Genomic DNA, 18,049 nt, shown 5'->3' with positions numbered 1-18,049 from the left:
ATATGCCCTAAAGTGCCAAGCGTGCCTCTCCCAATGCATGTTGGGTAATGTAGTTTTTGCTTAACATTTGCATATGCAAATTAGGGGGGGAATCACGTGAATCTTTCGCAAAGGGTTCGGGGGTTCGGCCGAATCAGAAATAGTGGATTCGGTGCATCCCTAAATCAAATTGATGGATTATCTTAAAGCGCTAGTAAAACCTGCTGCACTGCACTATTCAGTTTTTGCTGGACTAGAAATCCCAGAATAATCTAACATATAATAAAGCCTGAGGCATGCTGGGAGTTATAGTCCTGCAACAGTATAATCTTAAAGTAATATTGCACAATAAAACTTCCAAATATTTTCCCCAAATCTCCACATCCAGTGACTGCTTTAAAATGTAAAATTCATCCAATAAAAATTCCAGCTGATCTGTGTGAATCTGACTCCAAGTTCTTTGTTCCTTCAACTGGAGTTGGAAACTTCAAGGAACAGTAACACCAAAAAAACTTAAAGTGTCTTAAAGGAATGACAGTATAATGCAGTGTTGCTCTGCACTGGTACAACTGCTGTGTTTGCTTAAGAAACACTACTATAGTTTATATAAACAAGCTGCTGTGTAGCCATGGGAACAGCCATTCAAGCACAGGATACACAGTAGATAACAGATAAGTACTACTATAGTTCATATAAACAAGCTGCTGTGTAGCCATGGGGGAAGCCATTCAAGCACAGGATACACAGTAGATAACAGATAAGTACTACTATAGTTTATATAAATAAGCTGCTGTGTATCAATGGGGGCAGCCATTCAAGCACAGGATACATAGTAGATAACAGATAAGTTCTGAAGAATCACATTGTATACTACAGAGGTTATCTGTTATCTGCTGCGTATCCTGTGTCTTTTCTTCTTTTTTACAGCTTGAATGGCTACAGCAGCTTCATATAAACTATAGACACGTTTCTGAAGCAAATACACCCGCTGTACTAGTGCAGCACAACAGTACATTGTGTTTTATTTTTTGGTGTTATTGTTCCTTTAAAGCAGAGTTTCCCAGCATTGAACAAGCCTGTCCTTTATAACCATATTTGATTCCAGTTTAATATAATAAAAAAAAACATTTACATAAAAATCTCTATATGTATTGTAACAGCACGATTCCTGACATCACGTTTTTGATCAGTCGAATTCTCATTAATGAATTTTCTTGCATCTACAAGTATCTTTTTGGCAACTTCTATAGAAAACTTGGGGGTGCAGTGGGACGGTGTTATGGCTGGGTTTACACCCCATTTAAGATTATTGTCTGTGGATTGGGGTTATTACATTTTTTTTACACAATCACTATGGGGCCGATTTATCAAGGGTCGAATTTCGAAGTAAAAAATACTTTGAAATTCGACCATCAAATTATAATACTTCGACTTACAAAATTTGGCAATCGAACGATCAAAGAAAAATCGTTCGATCGTACGATTAAATCGTTCGAATCGAACGATTGCAACGATTTCAGCTAACATAGCACTTCGGCAGGTTTAATTTGGCGAAGTTTTTTTAAAGAAACAGTACTTCGATTATCAAATGGTCAAATACTCAAGCGATTTTTACTTCGAATAAAAGTCAAAGTAAATTCAAAGTCGTAGTATCCTATTCGATGGTAGAAGTATCCAAAAAATTACTTCGAATTTCAAATTGTTTTACTTCGAATATTCCCTCGAATTCACTTTGACCCTTGATAAATCTGCCCCTATGTGTGGATATGATTTGGTGTGTTGTGTATATGTGTTCTAGAGTAAATAAAGTTATTTACTGAGATTTGTAACAAGACTACTCACAAGGTTTTGTGGGCTAGACTACCGTATATCTGATGTAATGTGATACACTGCACATCCGGAATTTACTCACTCTGCAGTAGCGGTGCTGGTTCTCCGCAGAATGAATGAGCACAAAAGTGTTATAATAAATTTTAAGCCAGAGGTGAAAGGGGACAATACTGGTGAGAAAGAAAAAGAGAAGTTTAAGAAAGAGACAATGTTAGCAATACATATGAAACACAATATATTGCAGTTGAGATGGCAGATTTTGGAAGTGGTACAAAAGAACACATGTAATGATTTAAAAAAATCTTTATTAAGTCGTGAGGCCTTTTGTATCTGAAAACTTAAAATGCTGGTTCCAAAGGGCCTCAATGAAAATTTTAGTCTAGCTTGTTTTTTGTAACATGCAACAATTTTTAAATTGGTTCTGACCCCGGCCCCTTCCCCACTGTTTTGTTTCGTTTTTGTTTCCCTTCCCTACAGATAAACTTCGTCAGGGAATAGAGTATAATACAAACATCATCAGGTCATCAGGTATTAAAGAACAATGTTTCAAATGACGTTTACTATTAAATATGCTAAAGTATTTTGTTACCTCTTTGATTAAGGTTGTTGGAAAGTATTTTGGATTATGTTTAAAGGGCATGTAAAGGCAAAAACATAAAATCCCATTTTTACTTTCTTTAATGAAAAAGAAACCTATCTCCAATATACTTTAATTAAAAAATGTGTATCGTTTTTATAAGAAACCTGACTGTATGCAGTGAAATTCTCCCTTCATTTACTGCTGTGGATAGGAATTGTCAGACGGTCCCTAACTGCTGAGCAGGGAAACAATCATACTTATGAACAGCAGGGGGAGCCCCCACCTTACTTCCCAGCCATGCAGAACTCAAGCAGCTTTGTTTATGACGATCCCTAAGCAGCTCAGACCCCACTGAGCATGTGCACAGTCTTAGTCTTGCAAAGATGTATAACAAAGTTACAAGATGGTGACCCCCTGTGGCCAACTTTGAAAACATAAATTATTTGTTTGATTAGTCTTATGGTACAGTAAGTTCATGTTTATATTTAGTATACAAAATACAGCATTTTTAGCCTTATTCTATTTTAGACTTTACATGCCCTTTAACACTTGTTGGGGATTGGGCTTTTGGAGAAAACTGGACCTTTATACACATTTTATTCATTATTTATTCACTATTTATGTGGGACTTGGACTTTTGAGAATGGATTTTTTAATCAAAAAATGTTTTTACATTAAGAGGATATCAATTAACACATATACCACATGTGATCATGTGAGTAAGAGGGAAGAGGCGGGTTATGTCTATAAAGGTGTTTGGTCACATTTGTACTTTAATCCTGATGAAGGGAGGTTGTACCCCCGAATCGTTGATATTGGTGGTTTGAACAAATAAAAACAAGGGGCACTTTCCCCACTGCAGAAAACACAATTTGTGTGCGGATTCAGACTATATCTGACCCACCTTTTCTACAAACAGTGACAGCTTCCCTAATTTTTATCTTTTTGCCTTATTGATAACATTGGAATCAAACATCATAAATAGAACAGGGTATGGTAGGTGACCCAGGTATATTGTAATCATATATACTTCATTCCATTTCATACCATCTACTTGGTGTGTTTTTAGCTTCCTGTTCTTTACTTTGTCTCCACAATAATTACTGTTCATCTTAAGATAAAGGATACTCTTCTCCCTACTGCAAACAAACAATACAAAACTTGTTGCCACAGAACCAAATCCAGTTGGATCATTCAGAAATCAGTGGGTCTCCAGAATCCATGACCTTTGCCAGATGATTGGAAAGAAGCCATTTACAATTGCTTGGACAATGCAATGGTACAGTGGTAGGCATTGGTGCCCTGCAGCTCTTGGGTCTAAGGTTTCATTTCAGTTAGGGATTTATCCCAAAATATAAAGGCACTTTAATTGGCTCCTGATAAATTGGACCATAGTTTATATGTGTAGGTTAATGACCTTAGACTGTAAGTTCCACTAGGACAAGGAATAATAATAATAAAGGACAAAGTATTGACCAGCACAGCCTGACCCTTGGAGTTAGTTCTGCCTGGTGCTCAATCTCCAGCAGGATCGGCACCCTCCAATTAGTAGCGAGTGGAATGGAAACAGGCAGACCAAGCTGTTACAAGAGGGATAAACCATGTATGTTTATTGAATGCAAGTGATGTAATGTTTGGGGCAAGCCCCTTTGTCAGACATACTAAGGTATGTTCAATGCTTATAGGGTCACATCAATGACAGCATTAGAATTAACAAATCCACTTAAAGCAAAACATGTGATACAAAGACCAAACCCATCAGTTTGAAGTGAAATTCCAATGTCCATAAAATAATTTTGATTGAAAATATCCAGGGTTTAAGTCTAGTGATGTTCGGGTCGGGATTTCTCCGCATCCGCATTTCCGGGTTCCTTTTATAAGACCCGCGCCGACCCATCCCGCCGATGATGTCATAAAAGGGGTGGGGTGAGCAGGAGCAGCGTCTATAAAAGACGAACCCGGAAGTCAGATGCCGGCATTTGAAGGTGGCGGGTGGGGAGAGCACCCACAAAAAAGCGAGCATGGTCGGCCCGAACCCACCCGACCCGCGGGTATTGGGTCAGCCCGTACATCACTATTTAAGTCCCATAGTGAAAAAATCACAATACTTCAATTCAATTGTAACAAAATATAATAACAGTAGCCAAGCAATGTTCAGGGGCCAATTCATCAAGCTCGAGTGAAGGATTCGAAGTAAAAAAACTTCGAATTTCGAAGTGTTTTTTGGGCTACTTCGACAATCGAATGGTCTACTTCGACCTTCGAGTACGACTTCGTCTTCGAATCGAATGATTCGAACTAAAAATCGTTTGACTATTCGACCATTCGATAGTCGAAGTACTGTCTCTTTAAGAAAAAACTTCGACCCCCTAGTTCGCCATCTAAAACCTACCGAACCCAATGTTAGCCTATGGGGAAGGTCCCCATAGGCTTGCCTAAATTTTTTTGGTCGAAGGATAATCCTTCGATCTTGGATTAAAATCCTTCAAATCGTTCGGTTCGAAGGATTTAATCGTTCGATCGAAGGATTATTCCTTTGATCATTCGATCAAACTATTTGCGCTTCGAATATCGAAGTCAAAGGATTTTAATTCCCAGTCGAATATTGAGGGTTAATTAACCCTCGATATTCGACCCTTGGTGAATTTGCCCCTAAGTGTTAATGTTAAATAGGAATTTGCAGTGCTGAGCTTGAGGGCCTGTAGAGGTCAATATTGAGCTATATTTCCAGTTGTTCTAGTAGATAATACAGCCAATAACTGAACATATGTATTTATTTATTTCCAGCTATTTAAATAGCACCAACGTATTTCTGCAGAGGTTTTCAGAAATTATGCATCATCAACATCAGTTGAGAATACCAAAAACCTAAGGAATGTCAATTGTGAAATAACTGGGTTGTTTAGTGATGCAGGGAAATAAGTGAAAAAAGATCAACAATTTTAATTATTCCATGCATTTTTTTGGTTAATTGCAGTGAAATAATTAAATAAATAAGCATCCAGATCAATGCAATTAACAATGTCCAGCCTGTAAACTATTTCTGAAATTTGACTCCCAGCTTCCCTCCTAAGCTTATGGCTTTCATTGAGAATCACAAGGAGTTGACCTACAACTACACAGGTTGGACTTGATTGGTGCATATGCTGAAAATATACTATAACCGTTTTTCTCAAATGGGGGTTGTCTAGTGCTGGAGGAGCACCCTAAAATTGTCTCTGAGTCTGAGACTTCCCCTCTTTTTCTTAGGTCACATTTTTTGACTAATTTACTAATCTGAAAGTTTGGTGAAACAAACTGTGGGAAATTTGCTCATCTCTAATTCCTATGAAAAACACCCCAGAGATACAAATTGTTTGATTAGTAGCCCCACACCCGGACAAGGCTAACTGACACCAGTGACTTGTGTAATTTTTTCGTCGTATTGGTTGACTCCATAGTGGCAACCTGAGGTCTAATGCCAAACAGGGCAGCCATCAGGGGGGGACAGGGGGGAGAGTTGTAGGGGGCCCCGAGGGTAAGGGGGGCCCGGCTACACCGCACTTACTTGATTAGCCCGGCCCCCCTGCTTTCTGAGAGCTGCTGACTTCGGGAAGGCAGGGCGGGAGCACAAGGGGAGGTATCTTCTGTCCATTACTTCCCCTTATTGGTCACTGAGTTTAAATCCCGGTTGAGCTGCTCAGGGATTGGATAGCTGAGGTTTGAACTTCTCCAGCTCATCCAATCACCATGCAGCTTTACCAGGACTTGTAATTCTGTGACCAATAAGGGAAGAAAATGCAGCCACCTGTGCTCCCCTCCTCCCTTCTGTAGTTGGCAGCTCACTGACAGCAGGTGGGCCACACTAATGAAGTAAGTGTAACATGGCAGGGCCCCCTTAAAGGTAACCCTTTGTGGTCCCTGTTGTGTGGTGGGGCCCTGGGCACCAAATTTTTTTTAAACTTCTGGGGGGGGCAAGTTTTTTTACATGGACATTTAAGGGGGGCCCTGGCCACCAATTTTCTTATAATGTGGGGGGGGGGCCTGGCCACCAATTTTTTTCCCCATGTGGATCCTAGCCACCAATACTTTTTAAAGAGGGGCTCTGACCACAAATGTGTTTTTTAATGGGGGGGCCCTGACCACAAATGTTTTTTTCAATGGGGGGGCCTGACTACCAATATTTTTTTTATTAACATGTGGGAACCATAGCCACCTATGTTTTTTTTTTTTAGTGTGTGGTGGGGGGTGGACCTGTGGGGTGGGCGGACCTGTAGGTGGGGCTTGTGGTGGGCGCAGCCCAGGGGGCCCAGGAAATTTTTTCTTATGGGGCCCTGCGATTTCTGATGGCGGCCCTGATGCTTATAACCGGGCAGTTCTGTAAAAATAGCAAGGGTAGAACAAAAATACATTACACGATAGCCTAGCAGAACTGTGAAGACTATGGGTTCGGTGCAGAAATAAGGGGGACTTGCAATTACTGTAGATGTATGTTTATGTGATGCATGGAACTCAACATCTTCATAGGGCTCACAAAATGGAAACAAGTCAATAACAAATTCCTGATGAAGGGGTCATGAAGACATTGTGATAGTGAACATGATGATAGATAGCAACTCAGACCAGCCCTCTAGACAACAGGCCAGAATTTCCCACTGAAGACAGTCACAGTCTATGTGAGGCTAAGCATTCAGATGTGCCACCCCAGACCAGGCGAAGTGCTATAAAGCAGCTAGATCTTCCTCAATCTTCTGTCATTTACATCATATCCTGTGTGCCAAAAATGCAAAAAACTTTTGAGACTTTTCCTTTTTTCAGTGTGATAAACCGGTAACTTAAACCATTTGCAGCAACATTTATAATAAAGACGTCCATACAACTTTAAATTTCCTACGCTATGCAAATTGACCTAAGCTCAAGATCACTAGCGAAGTTTCGCTAGGCACAAATGAATGGTAGCGCATCTTCGCTATGAAATGCTCACACTGCTGAAGTAACGCTAGCGAAAAGTCGCCAGCATTTCATCAGGACGAAACTTCACATTTTAGTAAATCAGCGTATTTATAGCGTATTTGTGTCTGGTGACGTGGTGTGATGGGTGCGAAGCTGACGCTGGAGAAAATTCGCCACCTCAAAGGTGAACCAGCCCTTTAAGGACTGACAGATGCCATAGGCAGGCACAGTTAGGATAATATCCACTTCATCTCAATATCCGGAATAAGCTTTGTGACTAAACATGACAGGGCCCCAGTTGTCGCTATGTTTGCTAACAAGGGCAGTGCGCAGTATATTGGCAAAGAATATTTATGGTTTAACCATTATCTTTCTTAAACAAGAGGTAGATTGATTCTGGTTGTCCCAGTAACTGTCACAAAGTACAGGCTGTGAGCTGGTACTGTCTGTTTGCTCAGTGAGATAACAGTAATAGACTCACCTTTCTATCTGATAGGAAAATGAGTTCCCATGAAAGCAGCATAACTCCGGGTCTGAATAAACTCATATTGTCTCTGAAGCTATGCCAACGGGCAGGTGGATTTAGATAGGTCTACCAGATCCTGGGTGTCCTGAACATATTGCTTTCAGCACTAACCTTGAAACCTTTTGGGGGTTATGTAATAAAAGACACTATTTATCAAAGTCCTAATTTATCTCAATCTTTTCTGCTACAAACTCCAATCAAAGGTTTTCTACACTTATTTATTATTAAATTTTCCCCCAAATTTTGCTTTGCGGGGAAAAAATACATTTTTTTTCGGATTTTTCATCTGATTTTCATGATTTTTTCAGATTTTTCACCCGAAAACTCAGATTTTTGCCAAAAACTTTGGGGTATTACACGAAACCCAGCGCACATCAAAAAATCAGTGGGACTTCTCCCATTGACTTATATGCAACCTTGACAGGTCTGAGATTCTGACTTTTCCATCATCGAGGTTTAATAAATTCAGAAAAAGTAGTGATTTTTTAAAAGTCAAATTTTATAAAAAAAACAACAACAATTTTTTCGTGATTTTTGCATTCAGCATTTAGTTTAGTTTAGTTAAATAACCCCCTAAGTTTGCCCAGGAGCAGTAACCCATACCAATCAGAAGGTAGAAATTACTGGTCACCTGTTCAAAAGCAAAGATCCTATTGGTTGCTATAGGTTACTGCTCCTGGGCAAACTTAGTGCCTTTTATTACATATGGGGGTTAAGTGTCTAAAAACAAATAAATAATAATAGAACAGTAATTTTACAGGGGTAGCTATGGTACAGCAAGAGTTGTCATGCAATGCCCGGAGAGAATACAACCCATGTCCCATAGATAGGGTTGCCACCTTTTCTGGAAAAAAATACTGGCCTTCCTATATATTTATCTTTTTTCCCCTATTAATAACATTGGGATCAACCATCATTTATACCGGCCAGCCAGGTAAAATACTGGCCAGGTGGCAACCCTACCCATAGGCTTAATCATCAGGCAGGACTCAATCACGAGACAAAGACAGGGGTTCAAGTCAATGGAGAAATGGGGTCAACCCATTAAAAGACAGAAATCCATGGAAGGTATATACAGGTATGTTGTGCTTTATCCAGAAAGCCCTGAATTACAAGATGGACATCTCCCATAGACTCTGCTTTATCCAAATAATCCAAATTTTAAAAATGAATTCCCTATTCTCTCTAACAATAAAACAGTAGCTGGTGTGTGATCCAACCTAATATATAATTAATCTTTACTGGAGGCAAAACAATGTTTAAATGATTTTCTAGTAGACTTAAGATATGGAGATCCAAATTACAGAAAGATCTCTTATCCAGAAAATCCCAGGTCCCAAATATTCTGGATAACAGGTCCCAACCCTGTACTTTATAATTCACTGTCAAGCCAATAAAATACTCCTTTTCTTTTAAATAAACTTCTCTTTTATAGCATATTAATGTCCTGCCTTATGGTTGAGATTTGGGGTATTACAGGTATGGGATCTGTTATCCAGAATGCTTGGGACCTGGGGTTTTCTGGATAATGGATCTTTAAGTCTACCAGCCTATTGGGTTTATTTAATGTTTACATGATTTTCTAGTAGACTTAATGAAGACCTGCTATCCAGCAAGCCTCAGATTCCATGCATTCTAGAAAACACGTCCGATTCCTGTATATGTTTATAATATATTTTCTCTTATCTTTATTCTGTACTGCAGGTCGGTTTATATACCATGCATTCATGAAATAAAAAAATAAAGATGAGATAACGATAAGACGCAAACCCCCACCCAACAAGTTGTAAAGAGCAGCTGGAGGTATATATGTGCTCTATGTCTATATTTATTCATACAGCACTATTATACTTGTTTTACATTGCAGTAACAGTACAAACAAGGGGACAAGCAATGAAGCAACAAAATTTTTACAAATAATTATACGGAGTACCAAAGTTTACGGGGCAGATGTATCAGGTTTCGAATATCGAGGGTTAATTAACCCTCGATGTTCGACTGCCGAATTAAAATCCTGCAACTTCGAATATCGAAGTCGAAGGATTTTGCGCAATTCGTTTGATCGAACGATTCGAAGGATTTTAATCCATCGATCGATGGATTATCCTTCGATCAGAAAATTGTTAGGAAGCCTATGGGGACCTTCCCCATAGGCTAACATTGGCCTCGGTAGGTTTTAGGTGGCGAACTAGGGGGTCGAAGAAATTTTTAAAGAGACGGTACTTCGATTATCGAATAGTCGAACAATTTTTAGTTTGAATCGTTCGAATCGAAGTTGAAGGTCGTAGTCGAAGAAGCCAATTCGATGGTCGAAGTAGCCAAAAAAAACATTCGAAATTCTAATTATTTTTCCTCTATTCCTTCACTCGAACTTAGTGAATGGGCCCCTAAGGGTCACCTAAAACGTCACAGCCCCACAAAGTCAGTGGTTCCCAAACTGTGGAACTGCACTCCTCACTAGAGATGTCGCGAACTGTTCGCCGGCGAACTTGTTCGCGCGAACATCGGGTGTTCGCGCTCGCCGGAAGTTCGCGAACGTCGCGCGACGTTCGCCATTTTGGGTTCGCCATTGTTGGCGCTTTTTTTTGCCCTCTCACCCCAGACCAGCAGGTACATGGCAGCCAATCAGGAAGCTCTCCCCTGGACCACTCCCCTTCCCTATAAAAACCGAAGCCCTGCAGCGTTTTTTCACTCTGCCTGTGTGTGCTGAAGAGATAGTGTAGGGAGAGAGCTGCTGCCTGTTAGTGATTTCAGGGACAGTTGAAAGTTTGCTGGCTAGTAATCGTTTTGATACTGCTCTGTTATTGGAGGGACAGAAGTCTGCAGGGGTTTGAGGGACATTTAATCTTAGGTAGCTTTGCTGGCTAGTAATCTACCTTCTACTGCAGTGCTCTGTATGTAGCTGCAGTGGGCAGCTGTCCTGCTTCTGATCTCATCTGCTGACTGCTGCAATAACAGTAGTCCTTGTAAGGACTGCTTTTATTTATTTTTTGTTGTTTTACTACTACTACTACTACTACTATAAGAGCCCAGTGCTATTAGTCTAGCAGTGTTGGGGAGTGGGACTGGTGTGCTAATCTGCTGCTCCTAGTAGTTCAGCAGCACCAACTTTAATTTTTTTTTTTTAATATTCATTTTTTTTTTTATTTTACTTTTTTTTATTTTACTACCGCTGTAGTAGTGTATAAGTTGACCTTTTAGGCATTATTTGCCCTGTAGGCATTATTTGCACACTGTTTTCTTCAACCCGCCATCTAGCTGTGTGACCTTGTTCACATTCTGTCTAAATATCCATAATATTACCGTCTCCAGAAAAAACACCGGAGTGACTTTTTTCAAGCAGCCATAATATATTTTACGTAATCCGTATCCACCGCTGTAGTAGTGTATACGTTGACCTTGTAGGCATTATTTGCACACTGTTTTCTTCAACCCGCCATCTAGCTGTGTGACCTTGTTCACATTCTGTCTAAATATCCATAATATTACCGTCTCCAGAAAAAACACCGGAGTGACTTTTTTCAAGCAGCCATAATATATTTTACGTAATCCGTATCCACCGCTGTAGTAGTGTATACGTTGAACTTGTAGGCATTATTTGCACACTGTTTTCTTCAACCCGCCATCTAGCTGTGTGACCTTGTTCACATTCTGTCTAAATATCCATAATATTACCGTCTCCAGAAAAAACACCGGAGTGACTTTTTTCAAGCAGCCATAATATATTTTACGTAATCCGTATCCACCGCTGTAGTAGTGTATACGTTGACCTTGTAGGCATTATTTGCACACTGTTTTCTTCAACCCGCCATCTAGCTGTGTGACCTTGTTCACATTCTGTCTAAATATCCATAATATTACCGTCTCCAGAAAAAACACCGGAGTGACTTTTTTCAAGCAGCCATAATATATTTTACGTAATCCGTATCCACCGCTGTAGTAGTGTATACGTTGACCTTGTAGGCATTATTTGCACACTGTTTTCTTCAACCCGCCATCTAGCTGTGTGACCTTGTTCACATTCTGTCTAAATATCCATAATATTACCGTCTCCAGAAAAAACACCGGAGTGACTTTTTCAAGCAGCCATAATATATTTTACGTAATCCGTATCCACCGCTGTAGTAGTGTATACGTTGACCTTGTAGGCATTATTTGCACACTGTTTTCTTCAACCCGCCATCTAGCTGTGTGACCTTGTTCACATTCTGTCTAAATATCCATAATATTACCGTCTCCAGAAAAAACACCGGAGTGACTTTTTTCAAGCAGCCATAATATATTTTACGTAATCCGTATCCACCGCTGTAGTAGTGTATACGTTGACCTTGTAGGCATTGTTTGCCCAGTTTTTTTGGCCGCAGCCACTGAAGCACAGAGGCCAGAAAAAATATGCCATATAAATGCTGAAAATAGTCATTTTTTGCCATACGTTGACTCAACGTATATGGCAAAAAATTACTATTTTCAGCATTTATATGGCATATTTTTTCTGGCAACTGTGCTTCAGTGGCTGCGACCAAAAAAACTGGGCAAACAATGCCTACAAGGTCAACGTATGGCAAAAAATGACTATTTTCAGCATTTATATGGCATATTTTTTCTGGCAACTGTGCTTCAGTGGCTGCAACCAAAAAAACTGGGCAAACAATGTCTACAAGGTCAACGTATGGCGAAAAATTACTATTTTCAGCATTTATATGGCATATTTTTTATGGCAACTGTGCTTCAGTGGCTGCGTCCAAAAAAACTGGGCAAACAATGCCTACAAGGTCAACGTATGGCAGTTGTTTAAAGAGAACAGTAGATTACTAGCCAGCAAAGCTACCTAAGCTAAAATGTCCCTCAAATCCCTGCAGACTTCTGTCCCTCCAATACAGAGCAGTATCAAGCAGATTACTAGCCAGCAAACTTACTATCATCTGTCCCTGAAATCACTAACAGCTCTCCCCCTACACTATCTCTTCCAAGCACACACAGGCAGATTTTTCAGATACATTTTTGCCCTTGATCCCCCTCTGGCATGCCACTGTCCAGGTCGTTGCACCCTTTAAACAACTTTAAAATCATTTTTCTGGCCAGAAATGTCTTTTCTAGATGTTAAAGTTCGCCTTCCCATTGAAGTCTATGGGGTTCGCGAACCGTTCGCGAACCGCTCGCATTTTTGCGCAAGTTCGCGAATATGTTCGCGAACTTTTTTTCCGACGTTCGCTACATCCCTACTCCTCACAAGGGCTTGATGCAGTGGCAGGTTGGGCTCAGCCTAAAGGTCAGTTAGCATAGGTGGATTTTCATTAAGGCTTGGGCAGGCTAAACCTCTCCAAACCTGTTTACCTAAAAAGTTTAAAGAAAAATTCAAAGAAAAAAAAATTAAAAATCCTCTGACTGGCATGTGTCCATTTGAGCTTGTCTGGGGGAGGAGCAAGGGGTGCTGTTGACTATTGGCTTTAGAAAAAAATCCCTACCTGGAAACTCCAGTGATGTCATCATGAGCTTTTGCGCTGAAAATCTCAGGAGATTTCGGATGGGAAGGCTTAAGAGCTGAAACTGAAACGGGAAAAAGCATGATGATGTCATCCAGGTCTGGACTAATAATCAAAATAGGCCCTGGCATTTCAGGTACCCAGACTCCCCAACAGGCCACACAGAGGCCCAAACAGCCCTCCACCAGCCGACTAAATAGTGAGTGTCTACGGCATCTTATAGCAGCCCCTTTGGCATTTGCCAGAACCCACAGATTGCCAGTCAGAGCCTGGTGTGATGCAACAGTTATGGTGCCATTGTGACTAGATCTCACTTTCACACCTGTGTGAGTTTCAGCCAACGCCTACCTGAATAGTTCAATGGAACCATTGTGATTGGATATTGGTGACAGTTTCCTTAAAGGAGTTGTTCACCTTCCAAACACGTTTTTTAGTTGAGTTATTTTCAGATTGTTCACCATAAACAAAACCTTTTTTCAATTACTTTCAATCTTTTACTTTTTACCATTTTCCCAAAATTGAAGTTTACAGTTTAATGTCTCTGGGGTTTCAGTCTGGCAGCTCAGTGATCCAGTAGCATCTGAACTGTTACAATTTGCTTTATTAGTTGATACAATTAGTTAAAACATTTCTAAGCAGAATATGAGGAATATTAGTCAATTTAATTTGCCTTCTGAATCAGTTAACATCAGTTTGTCTACTTTCACTTACACACAAATTTGTTGATGGATGAATACAAGTTTTTTTCTCAACCGCATCTACTGTTTTATTGTGTAACTTTGAAACTGCAGTAAAAAGGCAGCTACTGTTTTGTGCAAGGGGCCAAAATATATCTGCATTATACTTTTGTAATGAAGTCTTACTCTGGTGGGGTTCGTGGGGGTCGACGGGGATGCCCGCCACACTCCAAGCAGGGACGCCCCCCATGTCTGGTTTCTGTGCCTCAGGCACCAGGTTCCTAGGGCGCGTGGCGCGCCTCCTGGGTATTTAAAGGCGCAGGCACGCCAACGTATGACATCAGCGCGCAGAGTCGACCAGATGACGATCCTGACTTCTGAATCCTGACCCTTGCCTGATTACCGACTTTGATTCTGCTTAACCCCTCTGATTGACTTCCTGGTTTGACCCTTGCCTGCCTGACTACGCTTATTCTCTGCCTGCCCTGACCCGGCCTGTTCTGACTACTCTAACGCCTTGTACTATGACCTTCTGCCCAAAGACTCTCGCTAAACAGTCGTGCCCCTCTGCCTTTCCAGAACATCTGGCCTTGCACCTCTCGTTTAAGTCCTGGTGGCATCCAAGTAGCTGACGGCTCCTCCTCCTCCTGCTTGGCATTTGTTCTGGTGTTGGGTGCCGACCGTTACAACTTTCTATGTATAAAATCTCCCATAAATGACAGTTAACATATCCCTTGTGTTTTATGTATAAGGATACCAGTAAACATGATTTAATGTTAAATAAACCAATCATTAGTCCTGATTTACAGTAATGTGGATGAACTTCATTTTTTCTATAATTTTGATAATAAGAGAGTGCTCTGAATACTATTTTCAAAATAGTCTGGACTTCATCCATGGCAAATTGAAAATGACTTAGCACTTTACCATGCAGCGTGTGGGCCCATCAGTTATTAGGTTTAAGTCAGTCCATGTATGGGCTGTCATGAATTAGGGCCCTCTACACTCCTTAAAGGGATACTGTCATGGGAAAACATGTATTTTTCAAAACACATCAGTTAATAGTGCTGCACCAGCAGAATTCTGCACTGAAATCCATTTTTCAAAAGAGCAAATAGATTTTTTTACATTCAATTTTGAAATCTGACAGGGGGCTAGACATATTGTCAGTTTCTCAACTGTCCCCCGTCATGTGACTTGTGCTCTGATAAACTTCAGTCACTCTTTACTGCTGTACTGCAAGTTGGAGTGATATCACCCCCCTCTCTCCCCCCCCTATCAGCCTAACAATAGAACAATCAGAAGTTAACAGCTCCCTAACACAAGATAACAGTTCCCTGGTAAATCTAAGAACAACACTCAATAGTAAAAACCAAGTCCCACTGAGACACATTCAGTTACATTGAGTAGGAGAGATAACAGCCTGCCAGAAAGTAGTTCCATCCTAAAGTGCAGGCACAAGTCACATGAAGGGGGGCAGCTGGGAAACTGACAATATGTCTAGCCCCATGTCAGATTTCAAAATTGAATATAAAAAAAAATCTGTTTGCTCTTTTGAGAATTGGATTGCAGTGCAGAAGTCTGCTGGAGAAGCACTATTAACTGATGCATTTAAAAAAAAAAAAAACGTTTTCCCATGACAGTATCCCTTTAAGCCCCTGGGTGAGATTAAAGGTAGCGAAACATGGGCCAATAAAAGCTTCCCACAGACCGAGTCTGGCCTGTGTATGGGCCCTTCGATGGGCTTCCCCGATCGATGTCTGGCCAAGAGTCGGCAGGCAAAATTCTCTGTGTGTATGGCCTTCAGGTTTGCTTGAATTGCTGGATACATCTGAACACTCAACTTGAGGGTTGGTGAGAGTGAAATGTGGTGCCCTAGATAGTCTTGGAAGGATGTCTGAATACATAAGGGTTTTCCTGTTGTGTAATTGTGATGCATTTGGAGCAAGAGAGGGGAAAAGGTTAAGTGATGACATTCCTTTATCATCTTTTCACTTGTGTTTGTATTAGGACAAGTTCTGCTGCTTAGAGACAGAATGAGCAATTGCTTACTCACAACACAGAACAGAAGCTTTTTCCCAAGATAACACATGAAAGATCAATGGCCATAAGAGATATTTCTTAATGTGATTGAAACAACTTACGTGCTACCCAGGAGCATTCTCTCATCTGATCGGTGTGTCTGTCATGGGAAAATGTTTTATTTCAAGCTGTATCAGTTAATAGTGCTCCTCCAGCAGAATTCTGCTCTGAAATCTGTTTTTCAAACAGATTTTATAATATTTATTAATATTTATTTTTTTAAATCTGACTTGGGGATAGACATGTTATTGGTTTCCCAAGTGCCCTCAGTCATGTGACTTTTGCTCTGATAAACTTCAGTCACTCTTTACTGCTGAGCTGCATTTTGGAGTATTGTCACCCGTCTCCCATTCCCCCCAGCAGCTGATCAACAGGCCAATGGGAATGTAACAAGATAACAGCTCCCTGGTAGATATGAGAACAGCACTCAATAGTAAAAATCCAAGTTCCTGCAAGTCATCGCACTCCTTACATTTGCCCTCTATCTTCAATGTTTAATTTTATAGCCAGCATGGGCATCAGATGCCCCATTTTGGTGCATAAAGAAGATTTTGCCATGATTTTAGCTTGCCTTAATAACAGTGTCCACAAAATGGCTGCTGCCTTCTTGATGTGAATGTGATTTACAAGACTAAAAGAAAGAAGATTGAAAATTCATATCAAATCAGATTTGCTGCAACTTTGCTCAGTAGCAGATAAGACTCCATATATCTCTTAGTGCACTTCCAGTAGCTTCACTTTTAGGTTGGAAATGACAACTAGATAGAGTACAGTGTCACCGTCCTCTGCTATTGTTTCTAATCATATTATCATCAAGTCAATAAGAAAGCAACTATGGCCGTCTCCCATAGGGGTATACAGTATTTATCAAAGAGTGAAGTCAGAGATCACCACATTCCTCTATAGTGAAATTCTGCCACTCTCCATTCATTTCTATGGCATTTTGAAAAGTGTATTTATCAAAGAATGAACTTTCACTTTCACCCATTGATACAGTAAATACTCTTTTAAAAATCCCATAGAAATGAATGGAGAGTGGCAGAATTTCATTCTAGAGGACTGTGGCGATCTCTAACTTCACTCTTTGATAAATATACCACATATACTCCATTTCAATCAAATAATTCACATTTTTACAAATAATTTCCTTTTTCTCTGTAATAATAAAAGAGTACTTTGTACATGATCCCAACTAAGATATAATTAATCCTTATTGGAAGAAAAAAACAGCCTATTTGGTTTATTTAATATTAAAATATAAAAGTTTTTTAGTAGATTTAAGGCATGGAAATAGAAATTATAGAAAGACCTCTTATCCAGAAAACCCCACATCCCACACATTCTGGATAACAGGACCCATACCTGTAGCTTTAAGCACATTAGATTCACAGTCTTAAGCTCCCCATAGACGCCACGATTCTTCTTGCCGAACGACCGATTTTAGGGAAGCCCGACCGATCCTTCGAAATTATCGTGCGGTTAGTGGGATTCGAATGATCGTACATCTTACGATTTTTCGGCCGACATCTGTCAGGAAATTGATCGGCCGGGTCAAAAAATCTTTGTCGGTCCCAGTGCAATCTCTCTATGTTTGCAGGGCCAAGCAGGCAGCTCCCCTTTGTTTTCCTGGCAAATTGGTCTTTTTAGTTGATGGTAAATTCGTACGATCGTACGTGGTCTCACGATGAGGATCGTTTCTTTTAAAAATCTCAACATCTATGGCCAGCTTAACACAAAGGTTTTCACCTTTAAAAGGAGAACTAACCCCCCAATAAGAAAAGCCCCTACCTACTACGATAGATAGTCCCCCACCCTGCTTCCCCCCACATAGTTAATTTCCCCTGAAAGTGTCCTGAATACATTGCTTATCGGTTCAGAGTAAGTGCAGTGGAGCTCATGGGCGCCATCTTCCATATCTTCGGGTCCTCTTCCTTCCATTTGGGAATTCACTGCACTTTTG

Source organism: Xenopus laevis, chromosome 6L, assembly GCF_017654675.1.
Source record: "Xenopus laevis strain J_2021 chromosome 6L, Xenopus_laevis_v10.1, whole genome shotgun sequence".
NCBI lineage: Eukaryota > Metazoa > Chordata > Amphibia > Anura > Pipidae > Xenopus > Xenopus laevis.
The sequence above is the reverse complement of the archived record's forward strand: the minus strand, read 5'-3'. Positions refer to the sequence as shown.